Source organism: Calonectris borealis, chromosome 6 (assembly GCF_964195595.1).
Source record: "Calonectris borealis chromosome 6, bCalBor7.hap1.2, whole genome shotgun sequence".
NCBI classification, from domain to species: domain Eukaryota; kingdom Metazoa; phylum Chordata; class Aves; order Procellariiformes; family Procellariidae; genus Calonectris; species Calonectris borealis.
In genome coordinates, this window is record NC_134317.1 from 14,984,804 (window position 1) to 15,005,741 (window position 20,938).

The 20,938-nt window shown below is 38.2% G+C and overlaps 1 long non-coding RNA gene across 1 annotated transcript; it reads left to right on the forward strand.

Moving 5' to 3' along the window:
* The first annotated feature begins 5,883 nt into the window (after positions 1–5,883).
* LOC142083886 (uncharacterized) lies at positions 5,884–18,987 on the forward strand. The gene is made up of 3 exons (XR_012674183.1): positions 5,884–5,990; positions 8,597–8,765; positions 17,060–18,987. It is a non-coding gene; the product is annotated as an uncharacterized LOC142083886 (long non-coding RNA).
* The last annotated feature ends 1,951 nt before the right edge of the window (positions 18,988–20,938 follow it).

A 20,938-nucleotide genomic window follows, 5' to 3' on the forward strand; every position in this document is an offset into this window, starting at 1 on the left:
CCTAAGCACAAGCATTTCAGTGGATGGAAGAAAGCAAGCACTGCACACAATTTCCCCTGCAGTCCTTCCCACATGTGTCTGCTAGCCCTCTGCACTAACTTAACATGGGTTAAAACTGGAGTTCTTACACAATTTGCATTTAATCTCAGCAGCATCTCTCTTCAGCAAACCCCTTAACCTTTGGATATTTTCAACTGCAAGTTAGCTGAAAGCTAAATGGGAAATTTGGCTTTTGCTGTAACTGTTGAATTGAAACATCCAAGCAAACTTTGGTGAGTTTATCACTTCCAAATTCAGAGTTTGAGTCCAGACGGTGTGCCTGACTCATCTGGTGTCACTTCTACCTACATTTGGATTAGCTAAATCAAGAATAGCGTGAAGACATTTAGCATATTGAATTTCTCAGGAGGATAGAACTCACGCTCCAGCTTGGAATCAATGTCATTTCTTTGTTGCAATTTTGCTGCTGTCTTTCCTTTCCCCAACCACGATTGCTACTAGTTGATTTACTAGTTTTCCTTGACCAGCAGCAGTGGGATTGACAGATTTTTTAATGTGCAAACAGCTCTTTGATGTGAGGCCAACCCTCTACAGAACCACGAAATCTCAATGTAGAGAGCATTACCTCACCTTAGGCTTCTCCAAAAATAGAAGGCTACATATTTAGTGCTTTTCATCAGAAGATTTCAAAACATTTTACAAGGGAAGATAAGTATATTTATAGTGCAAATGTATTTATAGTCAGGAAAGACATCAGATTCTGAGACTTCAAAACCAAATATAAATGTAAAGCCTTTTTAGAGAGCTGGTGGGAAAACTTATCTTGCTATCTAATGTCCGGTTTTCTAAGCCAAGAGTTCATTGCCTCTTTCCTGCAGCTGACAGTTTACAAGAGCTGTCAGTCCTGTTCTCTTTTGTGCTTTGTTTATGCTGAATTTTCAACTGGTTGACCTGATCTAAGCAATGGGCAATTGTGGCCTCTGCAATAGCGTAAATAGTCCCAGCTGCTTGTGTAGATTAAAAGGTTCTGCATAGGCCATGAAATGCTATAATGATATGCCCTTTAGCTCGACAGGCTACAGGGACAGTCTGAGTCAAGACTTGAAGATACAAAAGCAATACTAAAAAGGAGCTAATGTTTTTGTACACCTTAACTTTGGGCCTCCAGCTTGGGAGTCTTTAAAAAACAGAGTCCAGCGTGGGCAGTCACTTCTGGAAAATGAGATCACTCCAGCCTTTGGTGAACCATTTTTCACCTTCCTGCTCCGCACTGCCCGCCCCAATTCTTATCAGTAGTAATTTTTGCAAATGGTGGCAAATACTGGCTTTGAATTTTGAACCTTTTTGGTCTATTTGGACAACCTTAATTTGCAATGGCATTAAGTTAAAAAAAAAGAACAGCAAAGAAAAAAAACTAGTCACTTCAGAAAGAAATAAGACAGGGAAGACTGTTTATGCAGTCTCATGCATGATAATAATAATTTAAAATATTTAAATGCACGGTCATCATGGTTTCTAAATTAAAGCTTTCCTCTCAAAACATCTTAAGTCAGGGGAGTGCTCTCAGGTAATAGTTTTCACTGGCTGTACTGCTGACTTAATTTGGATGCTAATCAGAACAGAATGTGTCAATATACTTCTAGGCAGTTTTTATTTTGAACCTTTTCTTTGCAATCAGGCAGCTGGAATATTCTTTAAAAAGTTTTAATTTCTATTAATTTCTTTCTGTTCCGTTAGCTTCTCTACTGCTGTGATGATTGTGCTGTGAGGCATGAGTATTACCTGAACTTTCTATGACCTAATCAAACTCAGGTAAAGATAAAAACCAGGCCTAATTTCTCTTCCTTTGTGCTCTTAGAATTCAAATGGTATTTTCAAGGTAAAGGGGTCATCATCTCTTTTCTGCCAGGTATGCTTTTCTCTCTCATTTAGGTTGTGAATGTATTGTGAAAACAGCAAAATCAGATTCATGTTAAGGACATGAGCTTAGTCTTTACTTTCTTATCAGATAACAGCTATTTGTGTATAGTGCTTAGAAATCAGTCATGGATCATAGTTCTATTGTGTGAATGTGTCCAAAGGCAAAGAACAAAGACACACCTTGCCACAGAGATTGGTTTCACTTTTTATTGGATTCAAGGTGACAGAAACTGTATCTGGCACTTCAGACTCACTAGATTTTATTATTGGCAGTAGTTATGAAAAAGCAAAGCTTCCTTCACCTCTGTGTGATTCTCCTTGCCAGGAACATTGGTTTTCTGGCTGTGATCACAGTAATACATCTGTTAAAGTAGTGATTTTTATCAGTGATTAGATAATTAGGTATTGGAACCAAGGATTGTTCTTTTTGCCGAGGAAGATATGAGACAAAGACAAGAGAACCGTCAGCATTAGCTCAAGATTTCCTTCATACCAACCACCCAGTAAATTTGAGGGAGGACCTTTAGGGGAGGCCTTCCCCGTATTATGCTTGTCAAGTTTCATGCAAAGTCTCCGAGACACACAGCTGTGCATGTGCTACCTCCCACCTCACCCCCTTGTGACAGCTGGGGGGAGGCACACTTATCTTTTATATGCAGCTGTGGCAGGTCCAGCACTGTGACCTCCAGTACCAGGTGGTCGGTTGGTGGGAGCGCTGGCTGGGTAGCAGAGTGGGGGATGAAGGACTGTGGTGCTTTGATGCCTATCCAGAGACTCTAATGGACAAAATATGATGTTATTATATGACAAATTTATATGATAAGCAACCTGACTGCTTTGAAAAAGGAAAAGATTAAGAAATTAATCCCACCTGTACACATGGGGAGAAATAATGGCTTATTGCTTTCCTTTGGCTCTACCCTCATGTTCCTTCTCAACAAGGAATCTATTTCTATTAGCTGGTAGCCAGCCAAAGTCATATCTTTCTTTGAACAATTTGATCTGCATTGGATAAAGCTTACTAATGTCGGTTTGATTTTAAGTATATCAGTCTTGTGTTCATTCTTGGTAATACCTTTTCCATTTTTTTATTATTTATTTCAGCTTCAGGTGAGGACTTCAGAAGGGACTTGCTGGCTGCACCTACTCGGAATTTGGGTTAAGGACAACCTGCCTGCAAAGCTGAGTATTAGTGGCAAATGTAACTTCCCCTATCTGTGTTTCTGTAAAACTAAAACTTCAAAGTACTTTTCTGACATTAGTGAATCTTTATCCCTTTGTGTAGGTTGTATGTTATGATTACTTATTTTTAGAAACAGATGAACCAGCAACCTAAGTTCTTTTATGGACTTTTAACCCTAAGGGGAATATTCACACCATTTATCTTCAGTTACCACAGGGATCTACCTTAGATGCCATTCAAAAGCTCAAAGTCAGAAATTTCCCATAAATCAGTGAAGGGAGGCAGCCACCTCTGGTGCTGACAGTGAAATTTTAAGATACTGAAATTAGTGGTCTGAAGTGCAGAGTGTAGATATTATCAAGTATTTAAATAATTTGTAAAATGCTATTTATACAAAGATTTCCTCAGGTCACCCAAGAAGCCTGTGGTATTGTGCAAAAATAAATGCCCATCTCTGAAGTCCCATGATTGCACTCTAACATCTGGACAATTCATCTTCTGTGATATTTTTCAGGAAGAGTAAGAATAATAGTGTATTGCACTCTGTGCTTTTTCTTTTCTCTGTCAAAAAATTCATCATTATTCAGCTTTCTGGCAACAGGCACTTCCATGCTGTTGAGGGTAAAACTCAACGGTTTACAGCAGACAGAAGCCTGTTTTCTCATTCACTTTTCCCACTGCATTTCCCAAGCAAACAGGAAACTATTTCCCCTAATAAGCACCAAGGACTGCAATTTAGTAATACAAAGAGCTTTGCCCTGTGCTTATGTTGTATTTCAATAACTCAGAGAGCCTTTGTTTTAATCTTACTGGAAGATGCACCATTAAGAAAAAATCTGTTTATGTTCGTTATAAAAAATAGTTACAGTTCTTAGAGATATGTTTCCCTAGGGGAAACATATAGCCTCATAGGCTTTTGGAAAGCTATTTTTCTCTTCATATTCACTCCAGGTTAACAGTGTAGGACTCTGGTCTGTGGCAGAAGACTGCACCTGAATTAAGGGCTGCACCTGAACCAAGGACTGAATTGACAGTTCTTTCCTCAGACACATATAAGCTTATACATGAGATCTTGGGCACATATGAATAACCAAGTTGAAAGTGTTAGTATAAAGAAGTCGCACATACATACAAAAAAGTTGAAAGTCAGTGGAGCGCTGCAATCCACCCTGTGGACGGTACTCCATTTCCCAGGACTGTGACCTGCATTTTCAGGATGTTGCCCTGTGCCACATATACACCTGCATTCCGGATTGAACTGATTGGACCTGATGGACATCTAGCGCTTTCTCACAACCTCGTCCTGCAGTACTTGCTAAGATGTCACATTGACTAGTGCCTGTCCAGACAGCGCTGCAGCCTCCTGGAGAGGCCAGGACAGCCGCCACTTTCTGTGACTTCTTGGTGCTGCGGGTATAGCGGGGTCTGTGCTCTCTAAGTGCAAATGTGACCATTGTGCTACTCCTTGCCAGCCTATTGAGGCTGTGTCTGCATCTTCCCTGTCCCAGACACAGCTGTAAGAGGGTTCCCTCCACAAATCTGCCCAGAGCACAGTGCCCAGCACACATCTCAAACCCTGCTTTGAACTTTCAGGATTGAAAAGCTGCCACTTTTCAGTCTTTGCAGAACTGCACCCAAATCTTTGCTCAACAAGAGCAGTGGATATTTAAATGCAAGGATGAAAGGGACAGAGAGTCTGTGATTCACATGCTAAGACCAGTCCCAGTTTTCTTGCACAGGCTAGGGTCTGGGAGATTTCCAAGGTACAAGCTGGACTTTGAGGTATTGCTGAGGAGAATTCTAATGCAATTCAAATCACTTTCTATTAAGTCCATGGCAAATGCCTGTTTGGTTAAAATGCTGGAATTCTGCCTGCACACTCCTCTGCTGAATAAATCCTCAGGTAGTCTGCTCCAAACAGGTAACTAATCTTCGGATAATTTAGCTGCGTGAGAGCACTAAACTAATTCCCATTTATTCTCATTAGGTTCCTGTGCTCTCCTGCCCACTTCATCTGGGCTGGAATCCAGTTGATGAGAGCTCAGAGAGGCTGAAGGTGGAATCCAGGTCTGATGACAGTAGCTAAAAACTCATTTATTTTCCAGGCAGTAGCATTTATTTAATTTACATTTTAATAGACTTATTTCAAATACTAATCAACCTACCAGCTACCTTCAGGTGTCTCTCATTCTATGTACAAAATATGAAGAAAAATATTTGCCGTAATTTGAGCTTGGACTCAAATCAGAGTTTAGCAAAGCAGTTAAGCATGTGCTTAACTTTATGCATGTTTATAATTTCATTTCACATTAGCAATTGAATATTGGCTGAGTTTGATTCTGGTAATAATTTTTCAGATTTGAGTCATATCATCCTTCTCAGTCCTCCTATAACTTACTAATTTAGCAAACCCACTAACAGTTTTAATAATTTGTATAGGGATGGCTGAAATTTTCCCCACTCCTTGGTCTGTCTTTATTAAAACATAATTTTTCAACTAAAATAATTTTTTAAGACAAAGAGATTTTTCCTATAATTAATAAAAAATTCTGTATAAAAAAATTTGCACTAAGCTAAATTTTATTTTTGAAAACTGGTAATTGTTTTCTATGAAAACCAGATATTTTTGGAAGAATGCCTCACCCCATAACGTTATACTTTTAAGAAAAAATTTCTTATAAAAAAAGGTTAATATTTTCTCATGGTCTGATTGAAGTTAATGATAACTGCCTATTTTGCAACACCACAACCCTTGTAATTCTTACCACATAATTTCTCTAGGAGACAGGCAGTGGGCAAAAGAGGGTACAGCTGTCCCTGTAACACAAATGAGAACTGAGGGAGACAATTATAAAATAAGCTGATCAGGATGTCTGGAGAGGACACGGTAAGAAAAGCAAGCAACGGAGTTATTTCTTGAGCCTTTTTTTTTCCACCAGGGAACTTGTTAATCTCTTCAATATTAACCTTAACTTTCTCTGTCATTGTTTAAATAAGTATTTGTTTTGTCAGTTTCTGAATCCAAGTGAATAGGATTAATTGCACTTGGAAAGGTTTTCTTGAGTGATTTTTTTGCATATGAGGGGGGGAAAAAGAGCTGGTGAATGATGCACAGCAAGATTCTAACTAAGTAAAGATAAAGAGAATCTGGAAAGTTTGTTGGTTTTTTTCCTATGGTCTGCAAGCTGCTTGAGCCTGACAGAGCAGCTGAGGTTCATCAGGCATCTACAGTGGAGCATGTCTGGCAGCTCACTGGGTCGTATAGGAGTTATCAGTGGGAAATCAATTGTAAACAGTATAAACTATACAGAGTACCAAGTCTGCAGGAGGTGGAAAATAGGATGTTCTTATATTACCGGTGTGGAGCAATACAAACCTCTGAGGAGGTGAAGAAATGGAAATAATCTGACCATCTAGTTTGAGCAGGTGGTATTGCAGGAAAAAAATGATGAACCATAAAATTGGCTTTGGGCTTTGAGAGAAAATGCTTAACAATATAGCACATGATCATTGAAATTTTTCTTTCACATAAGTAAAATACTGCGAAATCTTGCACAGATTCCTAGGTTCCTACATATTAGTCAGCAGCAAAATCAGCATCAACGGTTAGCAGACTCTTTACAGGAAAGGATGCCTTTGTAATGTTCACAATGCTATCATAAGACTCATCATATATAGCTTTCCAATTTGTACTTCATAGGCCAAACCAGCTGCTTTTTTGCTGAAAAATAAAAAAGTAATTTTTCTTTTCTTTTTTTTTTTTTTCAGTGCAAATCAGAAATAGGAAATATTTTAATTATACTGTACATTCTATTAAAAATTGGTTTTAAAAATTAACCTATTCCTCCCCATCCTTTTTGTTTTCACTCCCCTCATTTCACTAAAGAAAATAACTGACACTTCACTCCCTCAGCCAAATATTATTTCTCTGAGAATGATATAAACTCAAATAAATATACCCTCATAAAATTAGAGCTACCTACAAACCTGGGTCCAGGTGTTCAAGGAAGGATGAGCAGATGAATAATCCCTGCTGAACGCAGTGGAACTGCTCATCTGCAAGATCTGTTTGAAGGAACGAGACAGAGAGAAACTGAGGCACAAATGCACAAGGGATCTATAAGCTGTAATATGTATTTGCTGAGTATGCCATAAGTACAGTCCTAGGTGCTGGGGAACTCTAGTACCAAACATGAACACACTCAAGGCCTTTACTTGTGGCTGAGATCGTGTGGCAGACAAGTAGATATATTGAATATCTCAGTCTGAGACTTAAAACTATATACAACTGAAATGCCTATCATGGCTCCGTAGGTAAATCTAGAAAGAGAAATCAGATTTCCTGGTTTCCAGTCTAGCGCCTTCGCAGAGCGATTCCCCTTTCAGGTCCAACGGTCCTCCTAGGGAAAATGGCCAAAATGGTAGTATGCTTGCTGCATAAATTTTGCAGTAAAGTACCATGCTTTTCTGAAACAGTGTCTGAAAATACCTAATAACTATTTGCCTTTCGCTGACCTTAATCTTAGAAATTTCCTCTTCAGATCTTAATTTGAATATAAATTACAAGGGATTCACAACTTTTTCATGGAAAATGTCTAAAGCAGAACTATTGTCTGTCTATTTATTGCTTCCTTTTCTTATCATTGTAAAGATATTCTTAGCACAACTGAGAATTACCACAAAACCCATCATGATTTAAGTGAGTGTGTAGAATAGGTTTCATAGCGAGCTATGGCTATCATAAAAATGATTCTCAGTTGTTAAAGTTGATTCTGCCTTTTAATGTTTCCTCATAACCCGATGCTTTAAAATAGTCTGTCTTTGGAACTTGCAACAGCTTAGCTCATTTAAATATGTTTTCTTCTCTGAATTTTGGAGAGCAGTTGTATATTATTTCTACAGTTCATCTGTCGATAAAGGACTTTGTGTAATAGAAACTCTCTAAGACCGTCATATGTAATGCTGGGAATCCTTTAGAAATTCATCTAGACCCAACCAAATGTGAAGAATATTGAACTGTATCTATGTCAACCTTTATTGACTTGTCAATATATGAGTTTATTGAATACATCGACTTTCAGGAATTATACCGGCTGCATTTTAACTAGAATGAATATCCACTCTCATGTGATTTATATCTGTATTTGTATCTATACCTATACCTATATGTATCTCTATATCTATGCTGAATGTAGTAACAGCATGCCTAGAAAAGAATGCCAAAATGGGTATAAAAGCTCATGATAAGACTCAGGATAAACCAACATCCAGCAAACATTTGAAGGTTATAAGGGGATAATCATAAAGATGATCATGTCTACAGCATTGAAAATAAATAAAAGACGATCATATTTCATGGAAATGGAGATGCATGAGCCTGCTGAGGGTGTTTGCAAAAGACATGATATTAGGGTTATAAGGAGGTGAGTATAGTCTGTGTGCTGGTTTAAGTCCATTTTTCCTAAAGCTATTCTTTTTTTCTGATATAAACAGCTCTCAGGTCACTGTTAAAACATGTTGCTGAGAAAAAGAAACTCACGTCCCTTGTAGCTCGCATGGTAAGAACACCTAAACTACAAGGATCATAAGAAAGCAGGAGGTTTGCAGGATCTGGTCATCAAAAAGAATGGAAAACCAGAATGTGCATTTAGACATCATGTAGGTAAGTGATATCTATATAATCTTAGCAGTGGTATAGTTATCACAGAAGGTTAATTTTCCAGTTGTGTCCATCAGGATTGAGCAGGAATGAGTAAACTTCATTTTCCTGGGTTTCCTTTCAATTGCATCCCTGTTGTCTAAACGTGATGGAAAGAAAATTGGGTCTTAGAGAAGATTTTTTCATAACTGTCTCTTTCCCAGGGGATCTCTCATTTTTCCCCACTGTAATAATTTATATCTCAGATTACATACAGTGGTCTTTCTCTGAGATGATTTCCATTATGGAGTTCCTGTCTAAAGTGCCTAGAGGGGGCTATGGTTTGGTAGGGAATTAAGGTCTGTGAAGGAGATCATGGGTATGGGGAGTGAACTAGCAAACTACAAATTCCATTAGGGAAGAGAGCTCTTCTCCTTGGCTAAAATTTCATTTTCTACTTTCTACTAAAAACTTAAAAGTGTCCATAGAAATAAACATTTCCTGCCACTAGAATTTTTTTTTTTTTTGTTTTAATAAAAAAGATAATTCCAGAACTGTGCTAGTATTTGGTTCCAAACATCAGTACTAACCACAGAAACTCCCTTTGAATTTATGATGCTCTGCTTTGGGGGTCCTGCAAAACAAAGCGTGCCACATGAATAGCCAACGACACTCCTGAAAACTTTCCTTTCTGTCACTGGCATATGTGGCAACTTAGGCATTTGCAGGAGAGCAAGGTATGGCTATATGAGTATTTCTGTGCAAACCGAGTTTATTAGGGATGGTTATCATGTTTTGCACACTCCTCTGTATTAATATTGTGTTTCCAATGATTTATCTAGCTGTAATTGAAAAGTTCCTAAATAATAAAAACAAGGTAATACAAACCACATATAAAATTCATTAAAACTATGCTAGGTTGGTGAAACTGGATAATGAAAGCAATAAAATTCATAGTAATATTCCAGTCCTTGAACGCGCTTAGCAGTTGTGAGGACCTGAGCACTCTTACTGTTGCAAGGGTGCTGAAGGAGCAAAGCACCTCACAGGTTTGCATGGGGGTTGTCTGGTGCAGGCAAAACCCAGAGGTCTAGTGTGACCTGCTATGCTTCGTTAGCAAAGGCTGTAGCCTGCACTGTGAATCTCCCTGTGGTTATGAGCTTGCCTTAGCATTCTTTTAACCTAGTTTTTTGTTCTCTGATTAAGGAGATTATGTGTAATGCAAGCTACTGAGCTAAGCCCAGGGAGACCAGAATCTTTATTAAAGGAACAGATCATGATGCAAAACACATTAACTTTGTCAGCTTAGACTGATAGGAACTGTTGGTGTCTCGTGAGATGAGAGATTTGGACAGCAATTAAGAGGAGCACAGTTTTTGTCTATATTCAATGACTGTGAATGCATATTGGAATGAGGATGAATAATTCAGGGCCAGATTCTCTCTCCTTAATTATATGATGTGTACTAAGGTTGTAGATTGACAAACACATTTGGCATCAGTATTGACATAGTCACCACCTACCTTTCACTCCCTGCTGCTCATTGTTGTCTCTGCAATTGCCTGCTGTGCTATGGTAAGGCAAATAATTGATGTGACCAAGAGGAAACCTCTTTTCCATAAAAAATATAGAGTTTTTTTTGAGGTGGATGAGTTCCAGTAAAGGTTACCATAGAAATTCTCATAGAATGCATCAAAAGAAGTGTGGCCAGCAGGTCGAGGGAGGGGATTCTGCCCCTCTACTCTGCGTTGGTGAGACCCCACCTGGAGTCCTGCGTCCAGCTCTGGAGCCCTCAGCCCAGGAAAGACATGGACCTGTTGGAGCAGGTCCAGAGGAAGGCCACAAAAATGATCGGGGGATGGAACGCCTCTCCTATGAGGAAAGGCTGAGAGAGTTGGGGTTCTTCAGCCTGGAGAAGAGAAGGCTTCATGGAGACCTTACTGCAGCCTTTCAGTACTTAAAGGGGCTTATAAGAAAGATGGGGACAGACTTTTTAGCAGGGTCTGTTGCGACAGGACAAGGGGGAATGGTTTTAAACTAAAAGACGGTAGATTTAGACTAGATATAAGGAAGAAAGGTGGTGAAACACTGGAGCAGGTTGCCCAGAGAGGTGGTAGATGCCCCATCCCTGGAAACATTCAAGGGCAGGTTGGACAGGGCTCTGAGCAACCTGATCTAGTTGAAGATGTCCCTGCCCGTGGCAGGGGGGTTGGGCTAGATGACCTTTAAAGGTCCCTTCCAACCCAAACTATTCTATGATTCTATGAATAATGCAGAAGGAAATGGGTGCATGTGAGGTTAAAGTATGGTTTCATGCAGACAGGAGCAGTGTGTAAGGAGATATGGTAGATATGTTAGTATAACCTACTTACAAACATGTGAACACCGTATCCTGTAAATCCAATATCATTGTTTATAGAGGAATTCACTTCCCAACACAGCTAAATAGTTTATGGACTGTGTGAAAATGTCACCTAGTTACCCTCTCCAGAGCCCCCAGATTTGCATTGATTCAATCATAATGTGTGTTTGGATGAAAGCGGTTGAAAGCACTTGAAGAGGGAGAGAGTAAGAACATAAGGTCTGTATCAAACTGAAGCTCCATCCTTTCTCCTGCACTAAGCGAGAGATGCTTAGGGAAATAATATAAGGATACAGGAGGTACATAGAGTGATCCTTCCACTTGTACCACTTTCAATCTCTAAATATTTTGCACCTTTGGTCAGGGACATCCTGACCAAAACATTTAATTTGTATACCGTATTTAATAGCTGTTCATTAACTTTTCTACTGCAGTTGCTCTTTGAATCCATGTCCAAACTTCATCTGTGGTTTAATTATTTGTTTTAATTCTGTGTGGTTATTTCATTAGCTGTCTTCTAGCTCCTGTTTAATGAGAAATAAAGAATAGCTATTTCCCTGCTCAACAGCTCTATTCCATTAATATTCTTATAGCTCTTTATTGCATCTCTCTCTCAATCATTTTTACCTCGGACAGTGGCTCCTAATTTTGTTGTGTAACTTCCGTATGGATACTGCTCCATGTCTCTAATCATCATCTCCCTTCTCTGAATTGCTATTAATTCTGTTATATCTTTATTGAGATGGAATGACCAGAATTGCTGTTAATATTCTTTCAAGTTAAGGTACCCTATAGATTTAAACATCATTGCAATGATATCTCTATTACTTTCCTCATAATCACTAATACTCTTCTGATTTGATGCCTAAGCAATGAGCAGATATTTTCATAGCACTGTTCCCAGTGATTTCAAGGTCCTTTTTTTGGAACTAATTTAGCACTTATCCATTTCTATGTATTCTTAGTGGTTTTTTTGGTGTGCATTGATTTGCATATATTAATATTGCATTTCGTCTGATATTTTACTAGCCAGTCACACATTCTTGTGAGAGCCTTCTGTAACATCTCACAAAGAAATAATTTTATATTGGAAAACTTTACCCCCTCACTATTCACTTCCTTTCCATATCATTCATGGGTAAGTAGAACAGCCCAATCCCCTTGGGAATCTACCATTCTTCCGAGGACTATCTGCTTATTCCTACCCTTTGCTTCTAACATCTTGCACAGTTATTAATTCACAGTGGGACCTGCTCTTGTATTCCATAGCAGCTTTTTCTCCTGACCAGCTTTTGTTGTCCGTGTTAAAGGTTTTTGGAAATTCAGATGTCCCATTGTACCTTCTGGACCACACTGATCCATGTCCTTGTTTATGACTGACAAACTGGCAAGCACTCCTGAAACATGACATCCTTCTGCATTTGGATTAATTCTCATTTTATCACATTCATTCACATGTCTATAAACTCTATTTTTTGTGTAATTTCAATTAATTTGCTCTATATCCCAGTTGGGTTTACTGGGGTGTAGATCTTTGAACTCCCATAGATTTCTTTCTAAAATTTAGGTCACATTTTCTGCCTTTTAATCCTTTGATACTATGGCTGATTTAAACATAAGGCAACATATTACAGATTTTACATTTTATTTCCTTTACAGCTCTTGCATGCGTAGCATCTGGTCCCACACATTTGTTACTATTTATTTTACCACCTCTTTGAAAACCTTTTCAAATGGCACTTGAATTTGAAATAGTTACTCTGACTCATTCCCTCTGCAGAAAGGTGCAGGTGTGGGATCAGGCCTTAAATATAGTGTTATTTCTTTTTATATCTCTTTTCCACATTAAAAATAAATGATAAATCAATCATGTATCTGAACATTTTCAAGAGAGTCTATATTTGAGTCTCAGCATTTTTGTCAATGTTTTTCCAGGGAGAAGGCATTCAAGAAGATAGCTGTGTATAGCTATTTTTTATGATTGCATTTTAATTAATTTAGCTTCCTGTTGTTTGTTTTTCCTGCTGTTCCCTCAATCTCCTTCTTGTAAGGGGTTTGTTGCAGCTGAAATGTTTTCTTCAGTCTAAGAAATTTAACCAGGCAGTATCTGAGGGTCTGACATTCTGAAGTGCCTTTCATGTGCTTGCTTGAGTACTATCAGTATGTTCAAAGCTGCAGCCTAAAGGTGACCAAAGTCTCTTCACCTGTAGTTTTTCCAACCAGGATTTCAAAAGCTTCCTGTGCTTTTTAGCTGCTAGTGACCCTAATAGAAGCTTGAAACCCAGAGACCTCAAGTCAGCCTTACCAACACCAAACACTCAGGAGAACCAGGGCAAGGTCCTTGGAAGCGCCCAACCAAAATGAGAGAAGCACTATGTGAAAAAAAACCACTTCAAAATTGAAAGCAGAGGGAAAAGAGGTCAGGATGGAGCTATTAAATATATACTGGAGACAGAAAGATGTTCAGATGCTATAGGACATCTAAGCAGCTCAACCATACTCTACAAGACAGTTGATGATCTCAGTCAGTCACACAGAACAAACCTTTGTCTTATCAGCCTGATTTATCAGGACTAGTGTTATGCCCAACTACATTCTGAAAATCCATTTACTGGGTATTTAACTGCAGTCATTTCTTCTAAAGAAAACACCTCCAGGTTGACAAATCCATCCAGAAGATCTCCTAGTGCTAGAAAACTTTCCTATGAGTGGAACAACAGCTGCAGCCCTTTCAAAATACAGCTTTGTCAGTTTTTGCAGTCCTGAAAAGTGCTTGGGACACTCATGTTCTCAGTGCCTCATGGTGCTCTTTTCAAGGAGGCCCATCCGAGGACACCCAATCCTTTGCAGAAGCATCTTGCCTGTGGGCTTGTTTTGCTATCCCTAACTTTCCAGCACCTAGTGTTCTCCTGTCTCTGAGTTATAGTTCCCTGTTGTTTCTCATTGCATCCTCTGATTCTGAAGAGGGACCGGGTTTGTGGACCTTGTACAATGAATTTCTGTTGTTTAGGGGAGCTTTCAGGTGCAGCCATGGTTAGAATAAATGATTCATTTCAGTGGCATTGCTTTGCACACTGGTATTCTGAGCGTGACTGAAGAGAGCAAAATTCAGCCCTCAGCTAGAAATGGAAAATAGTCAGATGTCCCTCATGAATTTTAAACTCTTTTTATTTCTAGCATCAGTAACAGCCAGAGAAAACTTGGTTATAAAATTGAATAATTCCTACTAGGTCCAGGATGAGAAACAAGAAGCCTTCACTCCTCAGAAGCCCATTTGACAGGGGCAACAGTTTGATGTTGCAGGGATCTGGAAAACCTTTCAGGCTTGAAGCTCCTTCTGCAGACAGCTTTCACCTGAAAATGTCTTCAACATGGGAAGCAGAATGGAAGAGGAGAGCAAAATTAAAGAACAGTGAACCCATGCTGAATGACTAAGCCAGGACTGAATTTGAATGCCTATTCCAGATTAACATCATCTTTCTCCAAAAGCAGTCAGATTAATTCCTACTGAGCTGGTCACTGCATGGATAATGTGGTAGAAGCTGATTATGTGCTGTGAATAATTTGGAAACAGAAATTTTCTGTTTGGTTTCTGTTTTGTTTGAGTTTTATTTTTAACCCACCTGTGTTATTACCATAGTTTTCTTTGGCTTGTTTATTTTGGGTACTGCAGAGTCCTTCCCAGATCTTTTGTCTGAGGCATCTTTGCTGCAGTATGAACAAAGTTTATTGCTAGTACAATATTAGCTTTTCTAATCAGAAACGGACGTTATTACCTAATAGTTATTGCTCTGCATTACTAGCCAGATGTTGGACATAATGGGCTGATAAAGCTGCTATTAATTTAAACAGGTTGACAATTTCAGGCTTTTGCAGCACAAGATCAGGAGACTCATAAAGGAGCAGAAAAATAATTTGAGTAGTGAAGGTAATCAAAACCTTGTAAACTAGGGAATTAATATCCAAGTGCCGTTCCCTTCCTCAGCCTGATAGCTGCATAGTCACACAGGGTACAGTGTGTGCTCCAGTCCAGAGCCCAGAGACTCTGACCAGACTCAGGCAGACAAAGAGTATGAGACGGGTTCTATGTCCTTCTGAATCTGAGCTAAGGTTTCACATCTTCACAGAAGATATTTTATCTTCCAGCACTAAGATAGTCCTGAGGCTTTTGGTCAGCTGGAAATGTGGACAGAATTGGCTAATATCTCCTGCAGCTTTCCATGGAGAGGGAAGTGCATGGTTACTGGGTGGAATTTAAGGAGTTGTGGTTGTGCAACTGGCTGGGGAAAGTTCTCTCCTCATTTGCTGTGTGAAAGTCAAAACTTTTCCCTCTGCTGATACAAGAGGAAAATAGAAACACATTTTAGTCCAAACCCCACCTTTTTCTGTCAAAATATGCTTTGCTCAGCTTGAGAATGCATTTGTGGGGCTTGCAGTTCTAGGATGGAAACAAGGAACAAAACTTTGATACCCTGCGAGGTACCATTCTTTGATCTTCCATTCTATGTCAAAAATACAGAGTACCTTAATGTAACATAATGGAATAAACCTAAATAATCACCAGATAACATTTCAGTGCATGCCTGTCTATCCTTAAAGAAAGATTAGAAAACAAATAGGTTTCAGATAATATAATATTTAATAAACATGCTGAAGGTGTTTAGATGCAGTAGCAATGAGGAAAAGAGGACACCTATTGGTATTCGAAAATAGAACAGAGTACACAATAGAGCAGCGTCCTTTTGGAGCAGAAAAGATATATGACCAAGGATGTACTGATATTTCAATCTCCAAGAAAGTCAAAAGGAGCTTTGCTACCTGTTCATAGGCAGTAGTGTTTCCCGTGCTTGATTTTAATCTGCATAACTGTCCAGAGCAACTTTCAGTGAATGTAGGCACAGACTCCTATTCAGTTTACTGAGCTTAGTCCTAACTCTGTTGAGGGAGAGGAAAAATGCAAAAGTTAAGCCTCACTGCTAGATTTACTTGTAAGTGGATTTGCTTGTTTGGTCTGTACTTTTTTTACAGTCTAATTGGGATAAAATATATCTACTTATACATATGTGATACATATCTATTCAATGTAGAGTATATATAGAGCATGTCCTTTTCTGTTATTTGGCTAATCCTAATTATACCATCTAGGAGAGGAAGAGCAAGAATAGGGAAAACAGAAAAGTAGTTTAAATTAATTGTATTTAACTTTTGAAATCTCACGTTAAGAGGTTTGTATTTTACTGTGATTTTATAAAACTAGACTAGTATCATGAGAAAACACCAACACTGCTTTCAAGACTTTTTGTTTGAAAATATGGCTAGTATTATATTTATGTCTTTAAATGACCTATTTCTATTGTTATTAAAAATATTCCTTGGAGAATGAATATAAATTTAACAGAAACATTTATTAAATCTTTATAGACACATTTATTTTAGCCTTCAAGCATTCTCAGAATCTTGACAAAAAATTCTAATTATGATGTCAGATTTGTTCTGACAATGTATTTTTTTTTAAAAACAAGCTGATAGAATAAATGGAAATGCCACATTGATAACTGAAACACAAAGAAATTTTTTCTGTGAAAAAATGCTTCTCATTCTGGTTGATTGGCATACATAATTACTTACAGGTGATGACTTTTATTCATCAGTGACTATCAAGATATCAGTGTTGTAGGGCATTGTCTGTGAAAACGGCATCATTGACTTACTTCCTCATCAGAGGTGTTTTCATCCAAATATAACGGATACAAGGAGAACACTTAAGTACCTATTGTAGTACTGGTGTAGATGAATTGTCTAAATCAAAAATAGTAATCTAAAGAAAACCTCAATGAGCTGTCACCTAACACTGGAGATATCTAGATTCACTGCTTTTAAAAAATTATTTACTTCCAGAGTTGTTAATATCTGAGCATCTATCTGTTCCAATGACTAGTATTTTTTTTTAAAAAAGATAAAACAACTACACCAAGAATGGTGGTGAGACCAGCCCTGGAGTGCCTTGCAGCCTGTTGATTGCTCTGAACCATGCAGAGGAGCAAGAGTTTGAGCTCTCATCCTCAGGCAAGCACCACAGAGAAAAACTCCAAGGAACCCATCAACTCTGTTGGCTTTGTGCAAGACTGAATCTGGTTGGTGTGTTTGGAGAATATCCACAGCCTCAGATGAGAGTCACTGGGGAGTGCCCAGTCTGAGAGTTTCATTCACGTCCGTGGCACCAGCACTACTGATACTACTGATAGGTCCCTGCAGCACAACACAAAGGACATCAAGGACAAGATCACAGTATCCGTGCTCACACTGAATCGTGCATGGGACTATGCATGAGCTAAATAGCTTCTGAGAAGGGGAACCCATATGAGGCAAGTAGATCACTATTTCCTTTTAGTTCCTGAGGGAGAAACAGAGCTTCAGTCATTTACGTGACCTACCCAGCATCAAATTAGCAGACCAGTAGTGGAGCCAGCAGCATTTATTTCTCAGAGCTGAAAGTTTGCTAAAATCTTAGAACAGGGAAAGCAAAGCACCATGATGCTAGATTAAAAGTGACAGGAGAAGGTTGATTCTACAGCTCCTTTAGCCCCTAGCAGTGATGCTTGCTGTCTCCTGCCTCCTTTAGAAAAGGACAGCAATGTGTTATTCAGATCAGTTTAACTGCTCTTCTTTCTAAGAAGCAGTTGTTTTTTTCAAGACGTGTTATTCCAGAAGATCTATATTTGTTTTAAAAAAATGTACAGTTCTGTTTTACTTTCAACAAGACACATCGATATTCTTAGACTAAGTTAATTATGAAAATACTAGTTAGGAGAGTGTTTTCAAACCTTCACATTCTTTCCATAATTAATTGTGTCTCTTTAAAATCTCTATTCAGAGGCATCCCATAGATTAGAAGAGAATTCAGAGTAGAAATAGATTTCTTCATTCAGCATCTGCATTTTACAGTCACATAATTGTAACATTTTTAACAACTATGTTTTTGTTGCAATTTTTGTGTTACACTGTTATCTTTCATTTTGGATTTCCATATTGTCTAGGTTACAGTTTCTGGTTTCTGTTCTACAAAATAGGTTCCTTTTACGATTTTCCTTCCTTCGTCTTGTTAGTGTTATCAGTTCTTGTAATGGATTCACTTTTACGCTCAAGTCTAAATAAAATTTTTGTTATCTGATAAAATAAGATTATCTTCACTTCCATTCTATGCTAATTAATTCTCCTTATTTAATATTCACATTTTACATTACTCAGTGCAGATGAGGAGTGTTTTCAAGTGAGCAGCTTTTCCAGGGGCCAGACTGTGACTGGATTTACACACTGACAGAATTCAAAGTAATAGATATAGACCTACCTATCTTTCCGACCTTCTTTTTCCCTTCTAATCATCCTGTAAGCAAATTTCTAGGGAGAAATCACTGTGAAGGCTTTTATGAATTGAGAAATGGACTGGCATTACACCACTGCAAATTACAATACCAATATGAACCCCCATGTGTTTATTCTGGGACAACGGTTCTTTGTTTTGTTTGGTTTATGTTGCTGTGGAGCTGGTATACTGCTAGAATGAAAAAAAAAAGAAAGTATAATTATATTTATTCCATAATGAAATATGTGTCTGTGCAGTTGCAGTGATATAATAACCAAAGGGGTATTCTAGCAAGTACTCCAGTACATGCTGGAGACCTGTAAACTGTGTCTCTTGAGACGATGAACCACCATGAGTTCAGCGCTGTGCATTAAACTTTCCAGAATATCTTCTTTGCATATGGCTTATTTTTGCCAGAAGAGGGCTGGGCTAAAATTTCCAAAAGCTCGCAACTTAACAGCCTTTGTCTTATTTCCAAAAGCGAACTTCCTAGTTCTGTTGGAATAAATATAATTGAAAGTATTCAAGACTGTCTTTGTGTTATTTGCAAATTGTGGAAAGGTCATAGGGTACTGAATGGCTATTGAGGTTATACTAAGGGTTACAACAAAGAAAAATCAATCCTATGAAAATTCATTTTTGAAAGTGGATGCTTCCTTCTTTAGTACAATTTATTCAGTATTTTCCTCTCTATAATGCAGTCACAGTGCAGAAACAAAATAATGCTGTCCAGGTAATGCAAAAAAAAAAAAAGAACTAAAGAAGTGAAATAAGTTATTTTAGAGGTGTTTGTGGATAAGGAAGGAAGGTGTGTGCAGAAAGCAGAAAAAACTGATAGCAGAAAAGTGGGGGAAAATCTCAATGCCGTACTAACAAATATACATTTGCTAGAAAAAGGATTTTGCCTTTTTCTTTTTGCAGAATCTGAGCAATGTTATTGCAAAAGAGAAATTTGGTTAAAGACATAATGGATTTTAAAAATTATTAATTTTAGAAGTTGGGAAGTGGTCTTGAGCATCAATCAATATTTTTTGGGGGACTGGATAGCTGGAGGAAATCACAGAACAATTACATTATTAGGAAGCACTTTCCAAAAGGGGATCATTTAAAAATATTTCTTTTGGGAAAGTTAGTATATATTTTTCTCAAATAGTTTAATGGTAAAATCAATTGTGTCAGTATTTTATGTTAAATGAAGAGAAAAAAAAAATTAGAATTAAAATTGTAAAATATCAGTTGGAACCTAAATAAAAGTCTCAAGCCTTCATTCATAAGGAGTGGTTAACAATGTCTTTGTAATGCAGATTTACTTACTGTGAGGTTTCATTTGATGAACTGAATTATTCAGAAGATATTCAAAGCAGCACTGAAAAGCAACACTATCTTCATGGACATAGTGTCAACAATTACAGTCCTGTTATATTTGTTGCAATGTAGCCACGTAAAGTGGACAGTATAGAGTTTTGTAGGTCAGCATGGATCAGGTTTTCATGCATGAACTGAAGAAGGATGATTGTGTTGCTCTTAGTACACAGATATGTTCAAGTTCTAATTGAAATGTGCCTTGTATGCCTGTTTCTTTCCTCTTAGGAAATTAGATTGTGGTATGTTCTAGTGGAAGTGCTATGGTGTAACATGTCTACAGGGAGGCTGAAAGAACTCATTGTGGTTTTTTGTTGTAACAAGCACTGCAAGAGGTTATCATTTATCTCTTGTTATAAAGCATAGACAGACTATTTCATCTTAAGAAGGGGGAATGTTCAAGAGAGCAGCTAATGGTATGAGGGTTTTTTGAAACTCTCTTCCCTTCGCAATGTTTTGGTGTGAAGGAGATAACCTTCCTTCAATGGCTGAAATGCCTGGCACATGACAGGCCCTGGTGCCTGGTTTTCAAATCTGCTCTTACAATAAACTTGCAGAGGACATGCAGTCAGACAGCTTCTCAGCTCTGGGTTCTTTGCTTAGCAAACAAACAGCTGTGCACACTTTTGCTATTTAAACAAGACAGCTCCATCTCAAATGCATGTACAATCCCCATTAAAGTCAATGAGAGCAGGACATGTCTGAAAACAGGATTTTTCTTTTACTTTCCTTTGGCCTTCTGATCAACACACCAGGAGAATGAACAGCATCTTGTTCAGGAAATTCAGTATTTCAAAGCATTTCAAAGGGAATAGTGAATAATGAGTAAAGAGACAGGATTGAAAACAGGAGATATGAGAGAAAGTAAAGACAGATATCAGGAAAAAACTGTTACAGCGTTATTGGGGAGTGGAGAACAAAGGGTGCTGTTAACATCCTCCCATGAGGTACTCATGTCCTGGTCATACCATACAGACATGAATGCTGCTCTGTCCAGCCCTGTCGGAGTGACCCGGGGTCGGAGTGGGAGTGCAAACCCAGAGTAATGACGAATCCCAATATGGGCATGGTCATTCTCCTTTTAGTCAAACAAATACTCATCTTAACTAT